The 13,629-nt window shown below is 41.4% G+C and overlaps 1 protein-coding gene across 2 annotated transcripts in view; it reads right to left on the bottom strand.

The window, feature by feature from the left end:
• Nucleotides 1-5,015, bottom strand: part of ripor3 (RIPOR family member 3) — a 148,604-nt gene extending 143,589 nt beyond the window's left edge. For both annotated transcript variants that reach the window (XM_079683331.1, XM_079683327.1), the window contains exon 1: nucleotides 4,600-5,015. The gene's annotated coding sequence lies outside the window, so the exon portion shown is untranslated. The remainder of the gene's footprint in view (nucleotides 1-4,599) is intronic.
• Nucleotides 5,016-13,629: the final 8,614 nt, after the last annotated feature.

The raw sequence follows: 13,629 nt of genomic DNA, 5'->3' as shown, positions 1-13,629 counted from the left end.
TTAGCTGGCAAATCTAAATCTCTTCGGTCAAAATAATTTCCCTTTAGCGCAATACCGCGTCAGTTGCGCCACTTATGTGACAGACTAGAAGAGTATGTGACAGACAATAATAGTCAATTCTGATGTCTAACACTTAATGTGGAGAAAGAGATGTCCTGTCTGGGTTGATTGTGCGTTGATCTGTTGGTAATGCCTCTGGGCTCCGGTGGGCATGTAAACAAATGCATAATGCTGCGCTATACTTTGTGGCCTCACCCGATTGCATAGCAACACTTATTGTTTAGGTGGTTTTTAATAAGCAGGTAGTCATATCATTAGCTAGAACTAGCTGGATCTGATCGATATGGACATAAACGCGAGTGAAGTCTAATCTGACGGGAGAGAGAGATCAGCTGCTGCTGACGAGTCGACACACAGCTCTGCATGATCACATGCAGCGGTGAGCGGACAAAACACACACTTCAGGTTAGAATATCACTCGTAGCTATTTTAATTACCTCTCAAACTACCTAAACTAGTTATAGATATGTTTAGTTTTACTGTCGGGTCACTCACTACTGGATCCGCAAGCTGCATGATACTGGCATAATAGATTGCCCGATCGGGCAACCAGCAGGTGAGGCTTCATTGCCCGAGCTAAATACTAGATGGCCCCGGGCCATCGGTCAGTCCTTAATGTCGAGCCCTGACGTCTTACATCCTCAGAGCCCGCGACTCCCGACCTGCCTTTTAACTGGACACAGAAAAGATTGAGTGAGTGGAATGAAAGGTATCCATGGCTTTTCATAAATAAATAAAAAATAGCAGTGTTTTTATAGCAATTGATCGCATCCGCCCTGCTGCGCCAATCAACAGAGCGTGCGTGTGACATATTTAGTAGCAGGATGTGCACTGAAAAATAGGGCTCCCCCGAAAGCAAATGGGTAATTTGAACACTGCAGTCATATCATTAGCTAGAACTAGCTAGATATGATCGATATGGACACAAACGCGAGTGTAGTCTAATCGGACAGGAGAGAGAGATCAGAGATCAGCTGCTGCTGACGGACAAAAAGAGCCCTGCCTCTCCTGCTAAATCCACCGCGGAGAATAAACTGAAGGGCAACCATAGAAACCATGCTCAGAAGTCTTCTTCGTTGCTTTTGGTGTATTTTGTGGCAGAAGTACAGCGCCACTTACAGGCCCGGCATATGTACTACAGCGTCTCCAGCGGGTCGAGCGGTCTCATGTGGAAGGGCACGTTTCTGGTGCCTATTGCGTGTGGGTGGAAGACTTTTTTGATATCGAATTCAGTTCGTTTGCGTTACCGTTCCTGTGTGGCTCCAGCCTAAGACACTTGTCTTTTGTACATCCCGACCTCCTCTTGTTCAGTTCAATGCAGTTAAATGCAACATGACATTTCCCTAAAGCTTTTTAATATGGTATACAATGGAACCAACAGAGATTAAGAGATTATGGTAAACAGAACCATCATCTGTTATTTACAGTACGAACAGTGTACATCATCCAATAAAATGAGTTTATTATGTTTTATAAGTCTTAACCCACCCTGTCATCTGCCCTTTCAAGATCACTTACACACTTCATTAAAGTGCAAAGGGGGCCTCCTCTGTATTGTCTCGAAACACACACCCCAGCAGTTAATGTGTATCAGTGACATTAAAGACATTACACAACACCAAACATCTGCAGTGCACGCTTCATTAGACCGCAAACACACACTCTATTAATCTCATCGAGGTTTCATTCACTCGACGTGTTGGCATCCTCAGCGCTAATGAAACCATTGTTGAGGCGTCAGGGCCACTTATAGTGACACCAGTGAATGTGTTACAGATTTACACTTCACTCTGCACAAAGGCAACTCTGCCCCACACACACACACACACACACACACACACACACACACACACACACACACACACACACACACACACACACACACACACACACACACACACACGCACACGCGCGCGCACACACACACACACACACACACACACACACACACACACACACACACACACACACACACACACACACACACTGTCCTTCGTGACAATTGCCAGCACTTAATTTAACAACAATTGAACCAGTGACCTCTTACTGAGACCATTTAATGACACACAAGGCCAGACCCCCCACTTCTGCCAGGACACACACACACACACACACACACACACACACACACACACACACACACACACACACACACACACACACACACACACACACACACACACACACACACACACACACACACACACACACACACACACACACACACACACACACACACTGCAGGAGAACAAATTGAACTGGACATAACCATGAACTTGAGAAACCTTGAACTGCAGCACGACTCAAAGCTATCAAAACAAACTAAGTAGTAGATGGTGGGAGAGAAAAAAGAAAGAGAAGAGGAGAATAAAGGGGGGAGAAAGAGGGAGGAAGGCGGAGAGTAAAGGGGGGAGCGAAGTTTGTTGTGTTGATGTTTTCTCTGGCAGCGCGTCGGTTTGAGCTGCACTCACCGAGGGGGATCATGAGAAACTGACGCTCATCTGGCTCTGAGAGCAAAACCTCAATCCAACGGGGGGAGGAGGGGGAGGAGAGGAAGAAGAGGGGAGACAAGAGAGGTTCGCACCCACACAAATATGAAGGGACATGTAGAGAAGTTTACGTTTAAGGAACACTGCTAGATTTACGCTGGATTTGTTTTAAACATGTATTTAGGATGTTACGGGATAAACAATCTCGAACAGAGAAAGGGAATCCCTTAAAGCAGTGCAGTGGGATGCAGACATGTAATGTGGTTTACCCTGCCATTTGAAGTAATCACATCCTAATTCTGAAACTGAAACAAAATACTTCAAAAAGCTGAGAGTACGCCAGCTTTGGGTAAAAGGGGGTGGGCAGGGGGGGGGATCTGATCACTGACCAGTTGCTTGTAAATGTGGGTTTTAAAGTAATCAGCTCATTGCAGTTGATGTAAACTTGTTCTCCGATTTCCTGACTTAAAACTAATACTTTCCTAACTGCAAACAGAGAAAGACGGGAACTCTTGTGTGTATGAAGATGTGGTGACTTTGAGAGAGGGGGAAACATATTAGAAAACATGAAATGAACACCTATACAATATTGACCTGGTGGAGAAAAACTTAAAAACTGTTGACCTAGTCTTTCCAGAATACGTACAGGTAGTGTTTTTTGTTATATTTTACATTATGCTACAAAGGCGCATTTTTTGCATCACAAAGAATCCGTAAAAAGATTGATTGTTGTTTTTCCATTGTTTTTTAAAACATTGAAGAATATAATATCTTTATAAGATTCAAGTCTAATAATTTCCACATATTAAGGCTATAAAGGCGGCAAAAAAAAGATGACTTTGAGAAAGGGGAAACAGAAGTCGTAAAATGCTAACTAATTTCTGGATTTTAGAACTCATTTCTGCACCACTCTCCACTCCCTGTACTGGCACTGTTGCGAAAATAGAATACATGTGTTTAGAACAGAGAGAAGATTGAATGAATGTGAAGCTGAAGATAAAGAGATGTAGTCAAATTGAAGTTCAGCCAAAGCTTCTACAAGAAGAATCATGTTTCTGCTGGTTTTCTTTGGAGATGTAACTCAAGAAGACATGAACATAAACTGTAACAAGCGTGCAGGGTATAAAACTCATGTTGGTTTCTCAGCAGTAACAGCAGATCAGAATGGATACGATAGAATAAAGCAACAGACACACCAACAACATGGGAAACCTGAGAACCAGCATCACTGCTATGTCACGTTGATCCTCAGAGCAAACTCATGATCACCTGTGGTTAAAACTTTACTTAAACTTCAAATGCAAACAACATCTACTCACATAGGTTTGTTTGCTTCTAAATGTCATTGTGCCTACTCAAATGTATTTACTCTGCTTTTAAAGTTAAAAACCTATATGAAACCTATTACCCATTACTTCAATCATCTTTTATGTCCTTTAAACTGACCTTATCGATAACCTCCCTATTCTCTCAGTGGCAAAACAAATGAGGAAAGGAAGGAGAAGGTTGTAAATATTTAAATGTTTACAGTGGTGGAATGTAACTAAGTACATTTACACATGTACTGTAACAAAGTATAATTTTGAGGAACTCTACCTGAGTATTTTCGTTTTATGCTACGTTTATTCCACTCCATTTCTCTTTCCTCCTCTACATTTTACAGCTTCAGTTAACAGCTACCATGCTGATGTATATTAATCAATCAAGCTAAATAAATGATGATATATTATTACAGGTTAAGCTATCAATACATTCAAATCAACCCCACCTTTACCAAGGTAGGTGCAACATTGACATTAATATCTCAATGATAATATTTCTTCAAAAACATTTATAAATACATATAATTTTGAAATGTACTTTTTTTGTTTTAAGTATATTTTGATGCCAATAATTTTCACTTACTTGTAGTTAGAACAGAGAACTTTACACAGTTGTATTGCAACGTTTACTTTAGTAAAATACCTAATTACTTCTTCCACTAACTTTAATAAATTAAAGAAAGTTTTTCAATAACAACCACAACAAAAAAAAAGCTTATAGAACTTACCTGACTGGATGCCGAACCGGTTATTATTCCCAACTATTATTCCCAACTGTCACTCCGAGTCCAACACACCACAAGAGTCATATCCAGTGTGTGTGTGTGTTTGTGTTTGTGTTTGTGTTTGTGTTTGTGTGTGTGTGTGTGTGTGTGTGTGTGTGTGTGTGTGTGTGTGTGTGTGTGTGTGTGTGTGTGTGTGTGTGTGTGTGTGTGTGTGTGTGTGTGTGTGTGTGTGTGTGTGTGTGTGTGTGTCAATGGGTTTGGCAGCAGCCTGTTAGGCACTGATAGCGTTCAGTCCTGCAGCTGGAGAGGTTTTCACAGTGAGAGAGAGTCTGAAAACACAGCGCTGAGTTAAGTTCCTCCTCTTCCTCTCACTCTGCTCTCCTCCTCTCTCCTTCTCTGTCTCACTCTGTTTCCACCTCTGGTCTCCGCTCCTCTCACTCTCCTTCAGCTTATTATCCACTCCCTTTTTGTCTTTCTCTCCTCCTCTTTCAGCACTTCCCACTCTAACATCTGCTCCTTTCTTTTTGTCAATTAAAGCACCTTTATTTCCTCCTTCTTCATGCTCATGCCAGAATTCCTATTTTGATATTGATTGTTTAACTCTATAACTTTTCTTTCTTCCTTTCTTCTTTTTAACTTTCTTTCTTTCTTCTCTCTTTTTGTTTCTTTCTTTAATTTCTAACGTTCTGCCTTTTATTTCTCCCTCTTTCTGAAATTTCAGTGCATGTCATTCTTAATTTCTTATCTGTATCTCTAGCTCGCACCTCTCACCCTCAGCTCCTCCTTTCTCTCCACTATTTTCTTCTTATTCAGTCTTACTCTTACCATGCACTGACACTTTCTTCTAAATCTTTCCCCTTTGTTTCTTCCGTATTGCCAAATCCAATGCCTCTTTTACCTTCCTTGCTTCTCTGTCTTGGGGATACTTTTCCCTGTTTCCAACAACTGTGACCTAATCATTTAACACTCCTTAAACTTCACAATTTACTGTTCTTTTCCCCGAAAGTGTTTCATTATCCCTCTCCTTCTCCTCTCTCCTGTTCCCCTCCCCCTCTCCTCTCTTAGAGTATATCGTGTTTGTCTTTAAACTACAGAACTTGGCTGCGGCTCAGAACACATACATCACTGACCCGCTGCTTTATGTCCTGATGGATGGTCGTGCCTTTGTGAAAATAAACATTGCATGCTGAACCTACTCATCACACCATCTGTATGTTTGGAGACGTTTTCTTAGCAGTGCATCGGAGAGTGTAAACTTTCAAATCATATTATAAGAAAGGAAGGCATGCATACAAATGTAAAGTTTGTGGGAGGAGAGGTTTACTGTGAACCAAAAGGGGTTGAATACATGTGAAAATATGTGATTTAAAAGATGAATGTTATCAATCTTTAAAAACGCCCTATTGTGCTTTTTTCGGGTTTTCCCTTTCCTGTAGTGTATTATACAGGCTTGTCTAAAATCCTTAACACCTGAAACGACTCGATTGGACTCCTTGGTTTACTTCGGTAGCATAATGACATCACTACACACTCAAGCTTCTATTGGCTAGCACTCCGTCATATTTAATGTGGGCAGGACACAACAGGGCCAGTATGAGAAAAATAAAGAGCTTGTTGAACATTAAAGCAAGGAAACAGGTCAGATTAGAGGAACAACATATAGAGTGGCGAAGTCCCTCCCCTTCCGGTGTACCTCCATGGGACCTTATATCGGAAAAATAATGTATTGAAGTCAATGGGGAGAGAGAGGTTATCTTTCGATCCCGTTTGAATTGTGCCACGAATTACACATATGATGTTTGTCAATTTAAAAGATAATTTTGCAAGTCAACATTTTTTAAATGTTTCGTAAAACTGTGAAGTTACACATTTCTTTGTGTGAAGCGCTCAATGAACTACAACTCTGGTCTTGCACACGTCACCAACACCAAGATGGCCGTCACGTTGGTACATTTCACCTCTTTCTTTCAGAATGAGGCGAAAAGTATTAAAAGAGGTGAAAATCACTAGAAGTCTGGGCATGTTGAGAGCTGTACATACGAAAAAGGGGAGTTAGTCGGTTCCGTAAGAGCCAGCATGCGGGACCGGCTTTACAAGGTTTCGGTGAGTAACACGAGTGTAATGTGAAACGTTAATGTCAGCTAGCTAACATTAGCTAACAAGGTACACTCTCGTGTTTTGTTTTAGTTGCTCTTCGAGAACGAGCAAGAGGTACTATTACTGGTATGATAACAACTTGGTACAAAGCACACAGGCATCTTGTTAAAGTAAGTAAGTACAGTAAGTAAATGTATTTTTAGCTATCTGGAGGGAATACATCAGTTATGACAGCACTTACGCGACTCTGGGATTTGTAGTCTTTCTAGTTGCGTATTTTTCATAATCTTATATTTCAACAGTTTTAAGACAAACTTTGAATTTTTTGACATGGAAAGTATTTTTTAAGATTGACAAACAACATATGTGTAATTCATGGCACAATTCAAACGGGATCAAAAGATACGTTTTCTCTCTCCATTGACTTCAATGTATTATTTTTTCGGAATAAGGTCCCATGATGCGGAAGTAAGTGGGCGTGACTTCGCCACTCTATAGCATCAGGGTCTAATTACAGCTTGTTAATTATCTCTATATGTTTTTTTAAAGGGACTCCAAGAAACCAAGAAAACGTTGACGCGATTAGCCTGAAGCATTTTCTACACTTATACTATGTTTTGAGTAGCTGTTTTTATCATACATCTCTTCAGAATAGCAACAATTTTACTAGAACGATACTTTATGATAACACTTTATTATGCTAAGACTAAACATTTCTTGCGTCACATTTGTATTTTCCACGAGGACAAATAAACAAATTTAACATATCATTACAATCACTAAATGAAATGTTGTAACCCCCTTTACCAAACATTTGATCTGTTAGTCAAACCACAGAGTAATAAACACGCTCCCATTTGCAGCTATGAATCACTCCTTTGTGTGTTATTCGAATGATGTCCTCTTTACTCTTACATTATTTTTGTTTTTGGATGTTTTTCTGTCATTATCACCACACATCACAGCGCCATCAGAACTTAAACTATGCATCTCCGTCCAGAAGCTTTCTCAAACTACCGTGTGAAAATCTCGTAAGACTGTATACACTGACTGAAGTCATTGAACCTCGCCTCTAACCTTAAACTGTGATGTGGGGACATTGACACCAGTTTAAGATTCATGAGGACACATTAACTTAGTCGTCCCATAATGATTTCTGTGTTATGTCATTTTGTTTGGTTTGTTATCTGAGGTTTATGTGGTAATCAGCAGAGTATCTCAAAGTCTTAGCAAACGTTTAAGTAATTTGCGGCAAAGTTAATGGAGCCAGTGGTTTATTTCAAGGATTTCTTCTGAGTAAAATCCAATTAATAACAAAATCAAGATTTATTTGAATGCCTGTTTGTTTCCTCGTTTAAATATTTACACTATATGCATGACCGAACGTACGTGTGAGTGAAAATCTTAATTCAAAACAGAAAATATGAATCTGTTCCTAACAGCCTTTGTTTCTCAGAATTCAGGCAGTGATTTCCAAGAGCTGCAGGTCTGTCAAGTTAAGTGTAATGTATGATTTAATGCTGGTCCATGTATTAATTATTGTCATAATTTGTTTCCAATCTGGCGCTTTACACTCAATTGAGAGCATTGTTTTTTTAAAGGAATTTCCTCTTGCTTCAGCGAGGATGATAATAGATTAGATGAGATAAGATTCCATTTTATTGTCATTGCACAGTGTGCAAGTACTAAGACAACAATATAATATATGATTATGATGAGACATGATACCATGTACTGTAACAATGAAAATTAAGAGTGTAGGCTAAAGCTTACGCTAGCAGTTAGAGAAAATGTTAGCTAGTTTCTAGCTAAACGTTTTATTATATAGTGTGGCAAAAAAGTGACTTTCACACATTCACTGTTAATCATGATGATTGGTGGGGAGGGAACGGGGGGATTTTCGCCAATATAACGCAATACAAGAAAGGGAAACAAAAGCATACTGGGGCCAATTCAAGAGACATTTGCCTTTTAAATGGCTCTTGTTTAGCATGGTAATTACAAACACCTACCCATAATGTGTTCAACACAACCTCCTGAGAGGAAATCTTCAGTAAGCTCACAGTGAACAAGTTGTTTGCTCTCATTGTTAGTAATGGTCAGCGGTATGGAAGTTGATTTTTCAGAAAGGAAAATTATTGTAATATTTGTCTCATAGTTTGCTTCTTAAATTGTTAGCCTTGTTGGCTTATAGACTGTGACAGTAACCAAAGTATGGCCAATGCCTTGCAGTGTACACAAAAGATGCAGCAGCATACAGTACATATGAAGGTTTCTCAGTTGCCTGTTTTTGATATGTTCAGTATTTGCTGAGATAGAAGCGCACACTTGCTAACACACCCTCACAAGGTTTAAAATACACACATATTTATGTCATAGTTTAGGGATCTCTTGCACAAATACACATTTACACACGCACATATTTACATACCGCAGACATCCACATTCAAACAGTTGGCTAGTTAACACAGAAATATATGCAGATACTTACTTCAGCTGGCACACAAACACACACACACACACACACACACACACACACACACACACACACACACACACACACACACACACACACACACACACACACACACACACACACACACACACACACACACACACACACACACACACACACACACACACACACACACACACACACATACACACACACACACACACACACACACACACACACACACACACACACACACACACACACACACACATGGCAGGCAGAGATACGGAGCAAGAGTAGTGTATCCTGTGTATCTGGAGGCCTCTGCTCCTCCACTCCCTCACTGTAACAGCTGACTGTGCATTGTGTGTGTGTATGTCTGGTATTTGGGTGTGAGTTTGTTAGTGCAATCTTGCTTCTCCTCTGTTTGGAATATTTTGCTGCCAAATTAGTAAAAAAATATAGATGAACAGAAAACAATTGGAAATAATAATACAAATAATATTAAAGGTCCCATGTCATGCTTTTCTGGTTATTGCCCGTCCCCTTGTGTGTTATGTAGCTTTTTATGCATGTAAACGGTCTGCAGAGTCACAAACCCTCAAAGTACACCCTGTAGCGAGTAAAACTCTAACACAGAAAAGACCTGTCTATGCTGCCACAACAACAACGTGTTTGATGGTGAGTGATCTGTCACCATGGCAACGGCATTTGATGACACCCCATAATAGGCTTAGATGCCTTGAGGGCTAGATCCTTACCAAACCTGTGCATTTTTGGGCGGTTTGGAGCATTTCCATTGAAGTTATGAGAAAACTGTGTTTCATGGCAAGCATTGGATTGCCATGGCAACAGCATTTGGTGAAATCTCAAAACTGACATGTAAATGTCTTCACGGCTGGACTTTTAGCACACAATTATAGGAGCTGCGTTGCCATGGCAACAGCTTTTGAGGAAAACTTCCAAGTGGCACAAAGACATGTTGAGGGCCGGACCATTAACCATTATCTGAAGTCTGTGGCTAATGGGATAATTTTCCGTGTAGTTACGACAATATTGTGTTTTATGGCAAGGGATGTGTTTCCATGGAAATGGCATATGATGAGACCTCAGATTTGATGTGGAGTTGTTGAGGCATGGATCAGTAATATACATGTGAAGTTTGGGGGATGATCGGATCTTCGACGCTCCGCGCAGTTTCGCTGTTGTCGTCGACGTCACGCAGATGGTTTCCGGACTCGGCCGTTAGCAAGCGTGGGAGGTTTCAGGCCGATGGGACTATGTAGGTCTACATGGGAGGTACAGCAGTAACATAAACATCGTGTTTGATGGCGAGTGATATGTCGCCATGGCAACAGCATTTGATGACACCCCATAATAGGCTTAGATGTCTTGAGGGCTGAATCAGCATCAAGTGATGTTTTGGACCGTTTGGAGCATGTTCACTGGAGTTATGAGAAAACCGTGTTTCATGGAGAGCGTTGTGTTTCCATGGCAATGACCTTTGAGGAAATCTCAAAAATTAAACGTATATGTCTTAAGGGCTGGACTGTTAGCACACATGTGAAGTTTGACCAGTTTATGACAATTTTCATAGGAGTTATATCAATATCGTATTTAACGCCGAGGGATGCGTTGCCATGGCAGCGGCTTTTGAGGAAAACTCAAGTTTTTACCATTTTCCTTTGAGTTGCGACAAAAACGATAAGACCGTGTCCATTGGAGTTACAGCAACATCGTGTTTTATGGCGAGGGGTGCATTGCCATGGTAACATCACATGATGAAACCTTAGATTTGACGTAGAGCTGTTCAGGGCCGCAGTGTTAACCATAATGTGATGTTTGGCGGCGTTCGGAGTATGTCAGTTGGAATCAAGACATCATTGTGTTCCATGGTGAGGGATCACCTAGCATCGAGCGAACGTGAAAATGGGCGTCGCATAACTACTACGCCATGTGGTGAAAAGTATAGGCTTGGGCGGTATGACGGTATTACGGTATACCAGGGTATTTCGAAATCCCTGTGGTATGATTTCAATACCGTGACGTCACAGACTGTGCGCCAAATCACAGATGCGTTTCATTCTATTACACTGACACGGAGTTTTGACAGGGACGACATTGGTTGTAATGCACAGCACACGCCAGCAGAGGGCAGGGGAGGGCAGTCCGTCTTTCCCGTTCTCAGAGCTCAGCACAGAGCTGAGCTGAGCAAGATGGCGGCAGCATTTGCCGGCCCCGAACCCGGACAACTAGTAAAAAAGAAAAATGCCTCTGCGCATGTTTGGGACTATTTTGGGTTTACTCGTCGCCAGTGACTTCATCCAGCACAACGAGAGACAGAGGCACTTCTTTGGGAATGTTTAAGACGGGGTGAGTGAGTGTTGACATTTTTTAATCCTATGCAACTGGTTGATGGTTTTGTAGTCGAGGTCGGACGGTTTTAAAAACGAAAGCACTTACGTGCTAAAGATTCACGCGAGTAATCCAATGAATCAAATGGAAATAAGGTTTTTAACACATGCACGGAATAATATTGCCAAACTAGTTAGTGAATATAGCAAACTTTTTCAATAAGTCAAGTATTTACTCCCGGAAAATGTTTATGTATGATGATATATTGTTGACTTAGCTCACAATGGAAACAACGTCGGACATCTACAAACGCGTCCTGTATCCGATCTCAAAATGTGCCATTTGCACAATGTGTCATGTATTCAGCCCTTGTTTTGCACTTGCGCGCACGTCGCGGCACTTTGCGAGCGTGTACCGGCTCGGCCTGCATTTTACACCAAGCATATAATATACCGTTCGAAACATCTATTTGCCGCCGAACGCCACCTCGCTCAAGTCGACCCAAGTCATACCGTATACCACGGTATGATGTCAGCAAGGTATGACGGTATGAAAAAAATGATACCTAGACTTCACTAACGTTTATGTCCATATTGATCAGATTTAACTAATTATAGGACTACCTGCTTATTAAAAGACACCTAAACAATAAGTCAGGGCTATCAAGTTTTGAACAGAGTTCAGAGTGAGATTTTGGCAGTGGTGTTTGGTACTCCAACTTCTGGTTCCCCTCAAAGTTCCCATGAAGCCCTCTGTACCGTGAATGTCAACGGGGGGGGGTGGGGTGCTAGTGGAGTATGAAGCCCACTGTATCGCGAATGTCAACGGGGGGGGGGGGGGGGGGGGGGGGGTGTGCGTGCTAGTGGAGTGCACGCGTCTCTAAAAAGCCTAGTTTGTTTACAAAATTGCGGCGCGACTTGGTGGGCGGTACCCTGAAAAGAAATCTCTGCGTGAGAAGTACAAGGTGTGGCATGTGAGCGTGTGAATGGAGTGAAATGCGTGTTTCTCACGCCAAATGCTCGAGACTTGAGAGCTCTGATAAGTGTCGCTATGCAACCGGGTGAGGCCACAAAGTATAGCGCAGCATTATGCATTTGTTTACATGCCCACCGGAACCCCGAGGCATTACCAACAGATCAACGCACAATCGACCTATACAGGACATCTCTTTCTCCACATTAAGTGTTAGACATTAGAATTGACTATTCTTGCCTGTCACATACTCTTCTTGTCTGTCACCTAAGTGGCGCAATTGAAGCAGTATTGCGCTAAAGGGAAATTATTTTGACCGAAGAGATTTAGATTTGCCGGCTAATGGGAACTCTGACGTCGCCATTTTGTGTGCTTCGCGGATGCGCTCGGCTCCTCTCGGCTCCCCTCGACTGCTGCTCGGGGTCTGCTCGGTCAGCTTCCGGATGAGGAGGCATTCGTTCGACCCAGCGCGCTGGTTGGACCAACTTACAGTAGATAACATTACAAACATTTGTAACAGGGGCCATAATAGTGTAAATAATGTTTGTTTTGGCAGTTACAACTGAATGTAATGTTTTCTACTTTTTTACATCTGGGAAGGCATTTGCCTTCATCAGATGGAAAGTGTCTTGACCAACAACTTAAGTATTTCTTATAGCTATGCAGGGCATGCAAGAGAGCAAACACAAACAAGAACAAACAAACAAGTGAAATTAAAAATAAAATTGAAATTGTACAATATAATATTGTTGTGGTTCATCTTATAATTCAGTCTAGAGAATGCACCAGACAGCATCTAAGACCTGCAAAAATCTAAATGTTCTAGGGGAGGCCCCCCAAACCCTTCGTGCCATTTCGTCCGCTCGCATTTTTCAGGGCAATCTCTATTGGGCTCAGGGCCATCTGTAAATGAGCTTAGATGGCCCTGTGGGCCAAAATCCTTAATGTCATGCACTGCTACATTAAAGCAACACACTTAAAATAAATAAAACACAAGATGTACAATGTAGTAGTAGCACATGTATTATATCACCTTTACAACAAAAGACCAAGAGCTGGAGCATTAAAGAAATGTTGGTTTTGATTTGTTACTTCATCTCTAACGCTCATTCTTAGGAGGAAATGAAAATGTGTGAGAGATTACATATTGTATT

The sequence above is a fragment of the Notothenia rossii genome, assembly GCF_949606895.1.
Source record: "Notothenia rossii genome assembly, chromosome: 5".
Classification (NCBI taxonomy): domain Eukaryota; kingdom Metazoa; phylum Chordata; class Actinopteri; order Perciformes; family Nototheniidae; genus Notothenia; species Notothenia rossii.
This window is presented reverse-complemented; position numbering and strand designations above follow the sequence as displayed.